General features: G+C 37.9%; 1 protein-coding gene across 1 annotated transcript in view; it reads left to right on the top strand.

Moving 5' to 3' along the window:
* Nucleotides 1-12,870: 12,870 nt before the first annotated feature.
* The window catches only part of LOC145662932 (uncharacterized), a 31,720-nt gene continuing 29,147 nt past the window's right edge, over nt 12,871-15,443 (top strand). The window contains exon 1 of the mRNA XM_081728958.1: nt 12,871-13,117. The gene's annotated coding sequence lies outside the window, so the exon portion shown is untranslated. The remainder of the gene's footprint in view (nt 13,118-15,443) is intronic.

Genomic DNA, 15,443 nt, shown 5'->3' on the forward strand with positions numbered 1-15,443 from the left:
TTCTAATAGAGAACGGTGGAATTCGTTATCTCGACGAAAACTTGATAGTTACCAACCCTTTGGGATATCACTTGAAAGCAAAACTAAAAAATAAAGTTCCTTAAAGTAAGCCTGCAGTTTATTGGTCCTAATGATATTACAAGTCCACGAGCTGAGGCGCTAAGTGTAACTACCGGTATGTGTCTATAGGCAGTGTGCGAATTAGATAATCTATATTGGGGAGGGATAAAATTAGGCCAAAGGACATAGTCTGAAGGTTCAAATTTCAAAATGAGACAATAAATGCCTTACCCCCCATATATATATATATATATGTGTGTGTGTGTGTGTGTGTGTGTGACATCTGTAATAAATAAGAGATTTATTAATTTAATAAATCTACCCACAATAACTATGCACATATATATTGTCTGACATACACACACCCCACTAAACCTTTCTGAACGTGTTTTAATGTTGCACTCACTCTTGTCCCCGTAGCTCTCTAAGGTTTATTTAGTTAATAACTTGGCTCGAGCGATAGCCATGATCACAAGCATATATTAATTTTTCCACTCATGTTGAAAGCTTCCACTTTGCATTAATATATACAGGTTGCGAAAAGAAACCTACTTCAGTCTTGTGAAAACCACTAAAATTATCATTACCGGACATTTTTTTTAAGAACATCTAGATATTAGCCTATCAAATAAGAAATGGATTGTTGCTGGTCCCGATCTCTCACATCAAGGTCAAATCGAAGGCCAGATATTTAAAATCTCTCAATTCAAATTTCGAGCTTGTGCTTCTACTTCCCGCTAAAGCTGTGCTCATCACGACTTTTTTCCTCCAAATATCGATTCCGTGATGGGCACGGAAAGTCAACACTTAAAAATTACTTCACTGTTAGGTTGAAGATGAGTTGATTCACTATGGGCTACGTTATTCAAATAAAGTAAAACATTACACTGAAGTTTTTCAGACAACATTAATTGCGTGGACAGCAAACTGTACAGCGAAAAGATGGAAAAATGAAGGGTTAACTTTAAAAAAACACGCTCCAGTTGAAATGCTTATACAGACACGGACAATGACACGGAGAACCAGTCGTATTAACAAATGGTGAAACAAATCTTGAATTATTCGCTTATTCACCTAAAAATGACCTTCATTAACATGTCTGCTCACTAGGAGCGTATCCCCTAGCGTGTACGTTAACATATACTTACGAGAGAATACCTATACCGTATCTCAGATTTTGAGTACAGTTTCAAAAGTTCATTTCCGTAAACTGTAAAAGCAGTGATTACTATGCTAATTATCACAATTTAAATGCAACTTTTGAGTTGCATACACACAACCTACTAGGAAATGAAGACCATGTGCTAACAAAGAGTACACTGGAAAATGAAATAACATGTTATAACAAAAATTAAAATAAGATGATAATCGATACAAATATAGAGGATGAATATGACATATCCGAACTTCGCCAAGTATGGTAGAAGAAGCTATTTGTTTACTTCTTCTTGGCCAACCGCTAAGAACATTTATAAATCTATATGTGGCTTTGTTATACGCAATTAGTACATTCAAATTCACAAACGATGACGAACTGAAGGGTACGAAGGTACAGTTGCAAGTAACAACCGTAGTCATAATAATATAGTTCTACTAAACAACGTTGAAGATAGTGGGTAATTAGGTGGTAAGTAGAAATGACCAAAACTGAACAGTTTACATTGATCATTTCGAAATACAGCTAGAAGATTAAATTTACAAGAAATAACAAAAATCAGTGAAATTTGGAGTTATACTAAGCATAGTTTGAGGGGGAAAGCGAGCATTCCCGGTGGGGATACTTCAGCTGACTTCTTTGGGGGGGAAACAAAATGTGATTGAGGGGGAAAATCCCCCTCATCCCCCCCGGTAATTCGCACCCTGTCTATAGGGAATGTTTATAAGACTTACGTGACTTGTTCCAATCTCTAACTAATGGCACAGAGAAGAACTCACAAGATAAAACAAAACTTCACTAGACTGGGAAGGCACGAGTCAGTCCTAGTAGAAGGGTAGGTGCACAGGTGTAACTATTTGATCTACCAGCAAGGCAATGAATCTAGAGTCTGTCTAAACAAACATCAAATAAGGGAGTTTACAAGAGAGGGTTTAGGTGTACAGATGTTACTATATTATCGTACCAGTGTGTTTAGGCCAGCTAAGCAATGAACCTACAGTCTGTCAAAACACACATCAAATAGGGGAGTGACAGAACTTAGACCGTCAACTTCCTAAGCCCGCCATCAGTTTCGGGCCCACAGGTCCCGGCTGGAGCTAAGCTTGCAGAAGTAGATTGCCAAGTTCGAGGGAGGTAACCTTGACCGTCAGTTTCCTAAGCCGACCAGCAATTATGGGTAGACCCCTGACTGTCGTCAAGCTTTCAGAAACAGAGTGCCAAGTTAGCCACTGGGATAAGGTATGGATGGTAACCAAGAGAGTGGGAGGCCTCCGGAGAAGCCGAGAGAGTGAGAGGCAGAGTGACAGCGAGGACAACTAGGAACTTGCTCAGAAATCCTGGGCTAAGTCGTACTTAAGACATTGCGGACTCCGTCTAGATAGCACGACTTTGAGGCTACAGGAAGGGACGTTGTCCGACGATCGAGGCGAAAACGCGAGCTTTTAAGGGGCTCGATCGGCGTTGCAAACGGCACCAATTTACGTGTCGTGTGCAGACATTGCACTCGGACCGTGAGGTCAGAGGTTGAACATGCATGGTAGTCTGAAACTTCCCTGAGGAGGAACCAAAGGGGAGTCAGCAGCCTGAAAAGAAAGCTGATTGGTGTGCGCACCTTGATTTGTTTTTGATGTCCTAAATACGTTACTTCTTTTCTGAGGAATTCACACTTATCAGGCTGAAGTTTGAGGCTGTAAGTTCGAAACCTATCAAATACAAGTTTCAATCGCGACATATGTTTCTTTAAATCTCTACTATATATAAAACATTCGTTCAAATAAGAAAAGCACTTCAATCCTTGTAATCCGGATAGAACAATATTCATCATTCTCTGAAAAGTTGCGGGGGCCCCACATAATCCAAAACTCATTCCGTTATACTCATAATGACCATATGAGGTACTGAAGGCGGTCTTGCTACTGTCTTCAGATCTGATCTAATTTGTTGGTAACAACTGGCTAAGTCCAATGTCATAAAGTACGTAGATTGGCGTAACTGTTCTAAAATCTCAGTAATATTCTGTAAAGCAAAGCTATTGTGATTCAATTGTAATCTGATTTAATCTACAAAAATTTTAAACATATACGAATCTTAGGTTTTCCTGATGCATCCATCTTTTTCGGCACTATCAATATCGGAAAATTCCAAGGACTCTTACTTGGGGATATTGTACCTTCATCTAAAATCTTATCGATTTGATTTTGTACTTCTGCTTTATTTACCTCAGGAATGCGGTACGGTTTCTGAGTTACCATTGTACCTCGTTTATCTGGATGAATAGGGATGTCATGTTCAATCATGTCAGTACACAATAGCTTGTCTCCCTCTAAAAAAATAAATCACAATATTCCTCGCAAAGCGATAATATTAAAGGTTTCTCTTCAGCATTCAAATGATCTAATTGCAAGTTTTTCCTAAGTAATTTTAAACACGATTTTAATTCTTTAGTTTCATTTACATTGTCAGACTTGTTCAATACATAAACACTAGGACAATTCGTCATGCTGTATACTGGTTCAAAATCTAAAGAAACCGGAGGAATTTGTACGTCTACTTCATTTTCAGTCAAATTCAAAATACTAGTAATACATTTGTTATTGGATGTTTTCACTATAGCGTCAGGCAGGAATACACCTGCTAAAGTACGTTTTGAGAAAAATCCTATTCCATTATTCTCTGTCTTAAATTCAATTAGTTTTTCAGTACGTGCAGAGACTTTAACTCGACTGCCTACATCTAGTTTCAATTCAGCTTGTCCGTCCTATGAAATCAGACAATTGTGTTTGAAAAAATCTATCTATTATACCGGCTATGTTAGGAGGTAACAAGTCACTACGCATCACATGAAAATTATGAGTCACTATTCTCACCTATTTCTAACCTAAGATCTAATGTACCTAAAGTATGGGCATGAAAATTATTGAATCCATGCACCGGAGTGGATTCACATTTATGAATCTTTTTAAACATCGACTACATAAATGGCTATACTTGATGAGCGAAAGATCTGAACCTGAATGTAATAACATCTCATAATTTTTATTCAAATCCATCATTTGTACTTTTATTTTACCCTTTTTATCAATTATACTCTTGGTAGAACATTGACATAATTGTCATAACGTCCAATTGTTCCAGACTTAAAAGAATTTCTATCAACATGATCAGATTGCTGAGGTACAGCTATTACTTGTTTGTTCTGAGGAACAACGGAAAATCTTAACCCTATCACTGATTTTTGCTATGGTCAAAACGTTTTTAATTTTGCCTTTTGAAGAACTGTTTCGATAAACAACACAAAGATTTATTCTGACTACAAAAATGTGGCTTGGTGCTGTGTTCACCACGACATTTATCTCTTAAATTAAATTCATGCGTGTCAATGACAGGATGACGATGCGGCGAAACTGTTTTCGGTTTAGGTCGCGGAGAATGTTTGCGCTGTGTGCGGCGCTGAGGACAAACATACACTGGACGACGTGGAGAAGGACTACGCACTGGGCGATGACACTGAGGACGGCGCGGAGAAGAACTTCGCGTTGGGCGACGCAGAGAACGGCTACGCGTTTTGCGGTGACGAGAACTACCCGGAGAAGTACTGAGCGTTTGGCGGTGATGAGAACAACGCGGAGAAGGGCTTCGCGTTTGGCGATGCTCAGAACTGTTCTTTCTGGTACAAAAATGGGTGCATTTCTTAGCACAAGTAAGGGTACGCTTTTCACGACAATGATAACAGTGCGTACATCGTAAAGCACAACAAGAATTGGAATCCTCAATTCTATTACTACTTTCACTACAATGTTTATCATGCTCATCTTCATGAGAATCTACTGAATGTTCACAATCTTCTAAACAATGAACCTTTTTCTTAATTTTAGCTCTATCGTTACGAGAACGACAAAATTTATGGAATCTCTGGGTTTACTTTCAGAACTCTTATTATGGGAAAATTTCCTTTCTTCTCTGACTTGTCACGACTACGATTTTAAGAAGTTGCCCTATCTTCATTTCTGGTTTCTAATGGCTTCCGTCTCTGCGTCAAAATATGTGACTCTTCAACTAGAGCAAAATCAAATAATTGCGCGAATTTATCTTCTTCTGTACTTTTACCACGAATTACTGTTTGAATGCGAGAATCGCTAATTCCCTGGACAAAAGATGCTTTGTCGAATGATCAATGAGTGCGTGAGCACCGGCTTTCTCCATTTCACAAAAGATTTTCGAAACAGCAGCTTTCACAACTGCTCAAATTATATTTAATTTGCTAGCTCATGAGCTAATACTCTCATTTTTGCATTGCCTGGCAGAAAACAATAAACAAGCATAATAATCAATATACCTATGTATAGCATAATTCTCTTCTAAAATTTCCTTAATTGCTTCCCGAGAATGTGTGTTCAATAAGACTAAAATACGATTTCTAGGTTCTCATAAAAGTTTCGACTTAATAAACTTCAACAATACAGGCTTATCACTAAAGCAATTTCATAACTATCAATAAATTGTCTTAACTTAGAACAATCTCCTGTAAATGGTTCTGCAATAACTTGAATGGCCTCAGAAACTTTAACGTATTCCCGTTGATCTGGATTGCCACCGGCTTCTGCCATGTTTAAAAATTCAAATATACGTGCCTAGGTGAAAACTACAAATTAAACAAATGAACCTCTTGGATTTTAGCGAAAACTCGTAAGGTTTGAGCAACAATGGTTTCTCTGAGGAAAGTCTTACTAAAATCTATCTCTAAATTTATATTCACAACGAGTTAATCACATGTATGGGGCTTTTAATACCTAATTTTCCAATACTAATATGCACTGCACCTAATAAACACTAATATCACTTAATGAACTGGATTCACTAATGTGCGTGTGGCGTTACGAACAGTCAGCAGGATGTTTTGCTGCTTGATGGCAGTCAAACAACAAAAACGTCCTTTTCCCTTTCTCGCTACCGCCAACGAGGATGGAATGAAAGTTAAATACATGGAAAACTTTCAGCACAGAATAAATTCCACACATGCACAACACAGTTCACTAAAAACAACTTAAACTGTTATCACCCTAAGTTTACACCCTCACGATCGTTCCAAATGTCATAAGTTTGTACAAGATATCCTAGGGTTGTTCAAGATATCCTAAGGTTGTTCAAGATATCCTAGGGTTGCTCAAGATATCCCACCGCTGCCACCAAATTTTTGTAGCGGACCGGCGGTAAGTGTTTGCGTAGACCGGCCCACACAAGAATTTTAATTAACCAATTAGAATTAACCAAAATTAACCAAAATACTCCTAATTGATCAACAAAGTTTCTGCAAAATCACCAATTATAACTCGAGCGGCAAAGTTATACTGGAACAGGAACTCAGCTAACAATCAATCTGAAGATTCTAGTTTTACAAAGTGGCGTTGCCCTCAGACAAGACAACTTCTAATAGAGAACGGTCGAATTCGTTATCTCGACGAAAACTTGATAGTTACCAACTCTTTGGGATATCACTTGAAAGCAAAACTAAAAAACAAAGTTCCTTGCAGTAAGCCTGCAGTTTATTGGTCCTAATGATATTACAAGTCCACGAGCTGAGGCGCTAAGTGTAACTACCGGTATGTGTCTATAGAGAATGTTTGTAAGACTTACGTGACTTGTTCCAATCTCTAACTAATGGCACAGAGAAGAACTCACAAGATAAAACAAAACTTCACTAGACTGGGAAGGCATGAGTCAGTCCTAGTAGAAAGGTAGGTGCACAGGTGTAACTATTTGATCTACCAGCAAGGCAATGAATCTAGAGTCAGTCTAAACAAACATCAAATAGGGGAGTTTACAAGAGAGGGTTTAGGTGTACAGATGTTACTATATTATCGTACCAGTGTGTTTAGGCCAGCTAAGCAATGAACCTACAGTCTGTCAACACACATCAAATAGGGGAGTGACAGAACTTAGACCGTCAACTTCCTAAGCTCACCATCAGTTTCGGGCCCACAGGTCCCGGCTGGAGCTAAGCTTGCAGAAGTAGATTGCCAAGTTCGAGGGAGGTAACCTTGACCGTCAGTTTCCTAAGCCGACCAGCAATTATGGGTAGACCCCTGACTGTCGTCAAGCTTTACTAAAACAGAGTGCCAAGTTAGCCACTGGGATAAGGTATGGATGGTAACCAAGAGAGTGGGAGGCCTCCGGAGAAGCCGAGAGAGTGAGAGGCAGAGTGACAGCGAGGACAACTAGGAACTTGCTCAGAAATCCTGGGCTAAGTCGTACTTAAGACATTGCGGACTCCGTCTAGATAGCACGACTTTGAGGCTACAGGAAGGGACGTTGTCCGACGATCGAGGCGAAAACGCGAGCTTTTAAATGGCTCGATCGGCGTTGCAAACGGCACCAATTTACGTGTCGTGTGCAGACATTGCACTCGGACCGTGAGGTCAGAGGTTGGACATGCATGGTAGTCTGAAACTTCCCTGAGGAGGAACCGAAGGGAAGTCAGCAGCCTGAAAAGAAAGCTGATTGGTGTGCGCACGACACTAAGAGCAAGGTCATCTGAGAAATGTTCTCCGTGGGGCGGAGAAAATAGCGATTGGAATACGTCATGCTCTTAACACAAATATTGGTTTACAACAGGGGGCCCCATTTTGGTTTCAGAGTTATTATATTATGTACCTCTCTCGCCGAAGTGGGTCTTAAAAGCATGGTACTGATAGTGGTATTTAACTTGCAAATGTTTGAATGCGATATACATTAGGAATGTGCTTGTAATGTGAACCTGTGTAATAGTTATTGAAGGCTTTGACAATATGGTCGGGGTTTGTGACTTTTTCTCCTTTCACATCTACTTCAGTAATTTCATTTTTCGTTTTGGTGTTATGCTTACCTCTATGTTTACTACCTTCCACACAGCTGAGGGTTTGTTTTCAGTATTGTCTATAAAATTTGAGTAATGGGATTTCTTGGCAAATTTAAGTAGCTTTCTATAAATGCTTTTGTAGTGTTGATAATATTCTTGCATTTCTTGAGATAACTTCCCTTTTTATACGCCATATTTAGAGACCTTAGTGTCTTACTTGATGTTTTAATACCGGTTGTTACCCATGTTTTCTTATTACACGTAGAAGTAGGAACAGTGTACCCCAGATAGCACAGAAAAGTTTTTAAAAATGTTTAAAAATTTGCAAAGGCAAACTAAAAAGTTTGCCAAAAACTTGCCTTTACAAATGAGAAAATTTGCCGAAAGTTCAATGCAAATAACGAGGTTGACGCTGGCTGAGTTTGCAGCAAAATTGCCTCAGAAAATGAAAACATCTGCCAATACAAACGAAATGTTTGCGATTGCACAGCAATAAAGTTTGCCAGGACTTTGCTGCAAATATTTTGCGGAAATTTTCTTTGACGAAACTTCCTAAAATGAACTGATAAATTTGGTGAAAATATTAAAAAGTTTGCAGCAACATTGCAGAAAGTGTTTTCACGATCGCAAGATCATGTTTGCTGCAAATGTATCAGGTAATGTTTGCTGCAAATTTATAAAGTGAAACCTAACTTTATGAAACATCAAAATTTTTATAATGTGGATCCGTCTCTTCTTAGTGGCAAGCATTAAACATCTTTAGCTACTTGCCAAAGATAAGAAACTTATGAACGATAAACGCACAGACAAAGGATATCGCAATTTAACTACTTACTCAACGATCATATCTCTCACACACATTCACAAAATAACGTCAGGCTGCCTGGGTCAATAAAAACATCTGATAAGAGATCAGTGAGTTTATTCTGGAGTCCTCTGGTGCATTGGTTTTTCTCGATTCTCACTTCCCGCTTGTTTTGTCACAGTTGATGTAGGCAGTGAATTCTGCGTACGATGCGCGTGCACTCGGTAATATCATCACATATTTGCTTTCAGAAAGTTTTTCGAAACAACCTTTTTTTACAGAGTTGCAAACTGTTTGCGACGGCAAACGTTCAACGCTATATTTTCAAAAAAGATTCAAGTTAATTGCAGTGGTGAATTCATTTTTACAAATCAGCGAAAATTTTCAGATCATATTGAAAGCTTTTAATAAATATTAAGAAATTTTGCCTTCGCAAACTTTCAGATTGTTTGCTCCACTAAACGAAGCAAAAATTTGCCGTAAGTATTCGTGCTATCTGGGACATGTTTTTGGAAACGCTTAGTTGAAATAATTAACAAATACATTGTAAAAGCCATCCCACGCATTGTTCAGGTTTTTAGCCGTATATATCTGCTCCCAAGCGTCGTTGAGCAAACGAAAATTTAGATGTTCTATACCAGAATCATTAAAATATTTTTTCGCTACTAATCTAGTACCTAGTTTATGTACTTTACCGTTTGTAATCTCTTTACCTTTTAACATTACTGTAAATATATTGTTAGTGATTTGTAAATATCAATTGTATTGTTATTTATAAATTGTATTGTTACAAATTAATTAACCAAAAGGTCCAAATTCAGGGATCTTATAAGATAGAGGATCTGCCCTTACTACAAAATCTTGAAGCCATACGTCACAGTTTCGCCACCCCTACTCTGCCCACTCCGCCCAATAAGATCGCAATGTTTTGAGCCAACAATCATGGCAGAAACGAAAGTAGCCAATCAGACGATGGTAGAAACGAGAGTAGCCAATCAGACGTGCCGATGCTCGATTGCTTTTCGGCTTAATCGATTTAATAGGATGAAGATACATATGAGCAGATCCTCTATTCATAACATTCATGTCAAAATCACTAAATCGAATGATATGAATGAAATCACCAAAGTAAAAACTTGCAATTAGTTCATATACATGAGCTCATGCACCTAAGGGGAAGAGAACAACATTCATTCATCTTGAAAACTACAGGGACCTAATTTCATAACAGTCTTCGCAATATTTGCAGATATAGCTACCCTACCCGATTACCGCAAACTAAAATGCAAATTGTGCATTGCGTTGACGCAAACTCTTGCGCAATGGCGCCTCAGAAGAATATGCGAATGTGAAAGAAAATGATGGCTAAAGCTAGTTTTAGACGGAAGCATTTCTCGTAGCAGATGTACTGCAAGAAAACTCGTATAATATTCTATGGTATCAAAACTACATGGTGCTTTTACATGGTAGCATTTTGATAAGAATCTTGTCGTGAAGTAGCAAGCAAATCACTGGAGAAAAGCGCAATTATGGCTCCGAAACTAAAGCGTGAAGTACGTAGCTAAAGCTATCTATAGTAGTTGTAACAACAATTCTCGCCGGTTAAATTAAAAAACGAAAACCACGAAGAAGTATCTGTTCAAAGAGCATCACTACTCCAACTCATTTTTCTTTACTACAACTCAATTTTCCACACAAAAATAAGAGCATGGATAATTCCCACACAATCTTTCGCTACCTTTTAACACACCTTGGCGCTGCAATCGGACCAGGAAATTTTGGCGAAAATGCTACGAAATAGTGCAGGTTCTATCGACAATAAATGCCATGGCATGGGAAGTGCTATAGCATTTGCTACTTTACACGGTAGGATATCGATGATACGATTTTTGCTACGATAAATGCTTCCAAGAACCCAAAATAAAAAATGTAAACGAGAATGGCCATTCAGAAACTTTTGTGTATTTAAACTATAGTGTTTTCTTGATGACATATAGCATGTGTTTGTGTGAGGAGCTGGTAGCATTGTGCGGTGACAGACGACACGCCAGGGATGCCACTTTTAGTGATTTCGTACTAGATTTAGTGATTTTATCATTGAGCTAGTGATCTAGTACGTACTTCGCGTAAATCTGCACAATCTAGTGATTTTTGGCGTTTCATTTCTCGTGCAGATAAATGACAAGGAAATGAATTTTGAAATAACAAGGAAAAATATGTTTCAGTTCAGAATCTTTTGTTCCACTCGGAGAGCAAACCCTGCCGTGAAATTACCAGGGGTAAATAGAGAATATCTTTGTCCCTCTGCCTCTTTATGTTCGCCGATATAGGATGAGATTTACTTATCGTGAGCAGGTAGCTTTCTGAAGTAAGTAGAGAAATAATAATTCTCTGCTTCTATGTTTTGTCACGTACGGAGGCGCTGGCAGTATCATTCACTTTGCTTGTTCCCAATAATTTTAAAGGAGGAGGAAACCATACTAATATAAGTATTAATAAAATGTACCCGGAAATATGTGCAGTACCGATGAAAGTTTCATCTGTCACACGTGTTGAGCATAAATCTTTTAATATTGTCACGTACAAGCACTCTAAACTTGTCCTATCTTTTCGTATTACCCGTACAAGTTTTAACCTCACTAATTTCTCACGAGAAAATTTTTGGCACACGGGATTTGAAGTCTGGACACTTGTACTTTCTTCTTGCGCTAATGAGTAAACTAATTTAGGTTTCTAGGAAAGACATCAATAAACAGGAAAGTCTATAATGCTAACCGCCGCCGATTGGTACATTTTCACAAAGTAAGATAAACAATAGATATACGTACATTTTCAAAATAGTCCGTTGGAGTCTTATATTAGTTTAGTTAGCAATTTCGTTCGGTATCTTGTGGAGTGCGAATCCTTCATAGGTTGTTCTCGTTGTTCATAATTTGAATAGTGATTTCCCAGAACTTTCAGTTTTCTTTCATAAAAAAAATGGATTTGCCTTCTGTAGGTAGGCAGGCTTTATATTCACTTGAGAGAATTACGTATTTTTGTAATCAGTTCTTAATTTTGAGAAGTTATTAAGTCACATTTGTGCTAATGATCTGCTAATGTATTCCAAATGATCTGCTTCTATGTAGGGTCAGTCCATATATAATCATCGAGATTAGAAAAAAGTCCCCAGTCGACCATTTGGGATTTTGATGAAATTTGGCACACAAGTACCTACATCCATCGTAAGAAAGTCTGTAATGTTTTATTTTCCTGTCGCTACCAGTTCCTGAGAAATCGACTAAGAAGTGAGGCAGTCCGCATCGTGACTTGCTGAACACGCTGATTTTTGTAAGTTTGCAATGAGCAAGAACTCGGTTACTAATTACGTTACATGGGTCATACTTTTTCTGCAAAAAATATATACATCGTTGTAATGAAGTAATATGTTGAAAGCGGCATGACCATTTTATATTCGGATATATAAAATGTCAAAATCAGCATTTTTTTACATCACCGTTTATAAACCTCATTCTTTAACGTGTCACAGATTTCCTAGATAAAGCAACAAATGCCTGTGTTTATGTGCAGTACCTTACTGGGTAATGAACTATATGCACCAGTAATGCAGAGCCGTTTACACTTTATTTACAGGATTTATGGGAGATTAAAGTTGGTATCATTGTAAAAAAAACAGACTTTTTGCTTATTTTCACAGCCCTATTTAACTATGTTGACAGTTGAATATGAGCATGATATTTTCGACGAATATTTCTACTTACGTAATAAACAACTCATGTAAATTTCAAAACCCTGACGTATTTCCTTCCATTGTAAATCATCGTCTTTGTCAACAGATGTCGGTAGTCTTTCAGGTTTAGAACGGGTATGGAGAATGGGAGTAATTAGAGAGATTCTCGACAGATGGTATTGCTAGAGAATGATTCATTACATACTTCTTATACCTGTCCACTAGATGGAATTCACTCAAGTAACCATTTGCATTTTGTGAACTACATCAGAGAAATGGAACCTTGTAGTTTAGGTGTTAGGAATGGTGACAAGTGCCACAAATTATCATTCTGCAGGAAATCAGAATTGAAGAAACTGAAAGACCTTGAAGAGCCAGATTTTCACTTGCTTAAATTAAGAAGTGGATTCAGTGATTTAAATGAAAATGACAGTATCTGTTCTCACCATGAGCACCTGTGGATTACATCATATGAAAGGCTGCAGAAGTACTGCACAGACCCGTTTAGAAGACACAAGAAACGGGTAACAAGTAAGTATCTGTTAAATGTAAATCAGTGAAATGCAATGTACATTATTGCACAGAATGAAATTAATTTAGATTAATAGCATATTAATAGTCTGCTGTAGAGTACTGTCCTCGCGCCACGAGAAAAACTCTGACGTAGTTGTATCACATGTGTCCTCGCTGTAGATTATACAGGTTCGGGGGAGGCCGTTTCATTCGGGCGCAAGACACCGTGTGGCGAACATGCTGTACTCAGAACTAGATTCAGGGTTGTCATGAGCAATTGTTAAGATTTGGAAAAAGAAAACATCTGTACGAAATAATATTGCACTTAACAGAGAACCATTGAGTGCATTTTCGCGAGATTTTCACTGATACATACCTGAGAAATAAACCTGAAAAATGGCTACTTTTCGAGTTTCTTTCAGAAACTCCTTTGTATGGTATTTTTATATTTGAGAGAAAACTTGTTGATTTGAGGAAGTGGCACACATGTTGATTCTGATCTTTAAAAAACGTTCTACGGGGGAGAGAATGTATTTGCCTTCTCGCACTCAGGACATGTTATCTACTTGACTACGCTAAACCAAATTCAAATTAATTTTAAGAAAATTATATATACCAACAACAACAACTAATCAACAACTAACAGCAATAACAAAAACACGAACAATAAAACACAAACTAAAATAACAATTCCACACCCGACACACCACAAGCCCTAAAATGTCGAACTGACAACTTTCTGCGACAGCAAATACTACATTTTTAATCGCATGTCCCTCTCAAAACCTTCTCTTCGAACTTGCCATCGTTGGAAATCAGTAGCACAACATTTTGTGTACCGAATTATTTATTTTTCAGCAACAATTGTTTCGAACTATGTTCTCTTACTTCAGTCATGCATAGTTTCTGAATTACGTAAGTAAAGAACACCCTACGAAAAATAAAACGGTAGCTCATTATTTGAAACTATGGTTGCGGTTCCCGATTAGTAACTTCCTGGGTAAATTTTAGAAGATCAGTGTACTGTAAATTCACTTCACCATGCTGGTAACCCTTGATACCCCTTCTTTCCCACGCGGAAAGGCCAAGCCTAAACCATTGTCCAACCCCAGATTCTGAAAATAGAGTTGACTTTCGTGCCTCTCTTTACCCTGTCACCCCTCTATATAGAGTTTTCTCGTGGTGTGAGGTCTGAAGATGTAGATTGCTATTTTTACTTTGCCAATATACTAACTATGTTCACACGAACCTTTTCTTTTCTATTGCAATGCTGTGTTAACGTAGGCAGGGTATGTGTACCTTTGATCTACAGACTTCTTCTTTGGCTGATTACAATGAAACTTTGTAATCTGTAAAACATCAAAATGTGTGCTACACAAGTAGTTATCATTTTTAGTAAGGTACCTTACTGTTGCTAGCACCAGTTATCTTCTTTAACTGCATTACTTTTGGAAATTTAAAATACAATCATTTTATTATGATACCGTGATGTATGATGCTTTCTTACAATTATAACAGCTAAGCAGATGATGGACATGGTAAAGTTTGTTAGTATGCAGCATTTCACTTTCAACATACATTTCAAATTATAAATTTTATCTTCAGTAGTTTCAGTCATTCTCATAGCTTGGGGGGAAAATAATTTGCATACAAATGCTACATGGTGACTGTTTCTGCATAAATAATTACAGAGACATCATATGCGAACATGTATATTATTTATTCTCTCCACTCAATGTACCATGTGCCTCTAATTCATTCATTATCCAGCCAGTCTCTTTGATAACTACGATATAATATGTACTGTGGATGATATTTATTTTGATCCTTGGTTCATGCCTGCGTTCTTTACTTTCAGAGTCCCTCTCCACTCTGGATCAGGACAAAATCAATGAGCTTCGTGTTAACCTCGTGCCAGGACAGAAGTTGTGCTCAACATGTATTAGATGTGCCAGTGCCAGAAACAACAGTGATGATGATGATGATGATAAGTATGATCCCAGCTACACACCACACACTGTTCATCAGGAGCAACTGAACATGTCTCTTAAATCTGTAGGGTGCTCACCACTGAAGAATGTAAGTAAGAGAGACAGAGAAGGATACAGCAAGAGAAAAGTGAAGCAGATAACAAATGTCGTACAGGAGAAAATAGTAAATGTTCTTGGAATACCGGGCACTAGTTTCGCTACTGAAGACATGTGACAGGTGTGCTGATTTCTCTATGCTTATACAGCAGCTTGTAGAAAAATATCGCAAAACCTTTTCCTATAAAGAGAGAGTCCAAATCTTAACACTTGCTCCTGCATCTTGGAGTATCAGAAAGACTGCACAGAGTTTTGGG

The sequence above is a fragment of the Thermobia domestica genome, chromosome 10 (genome assembly GCF_964235325.1).
Source record: "Thermobia domestica chromosome 10, izTheDome1.hap1.1, whole genome shotgun sequence".
Taxonomy (NCBI): domain Eukaryota; kingdom Metazoa; phylum Arthropoda; class Insecta; order Zygentoma; family Lepismatidae; genus Thermobia; species Thermobia domestica.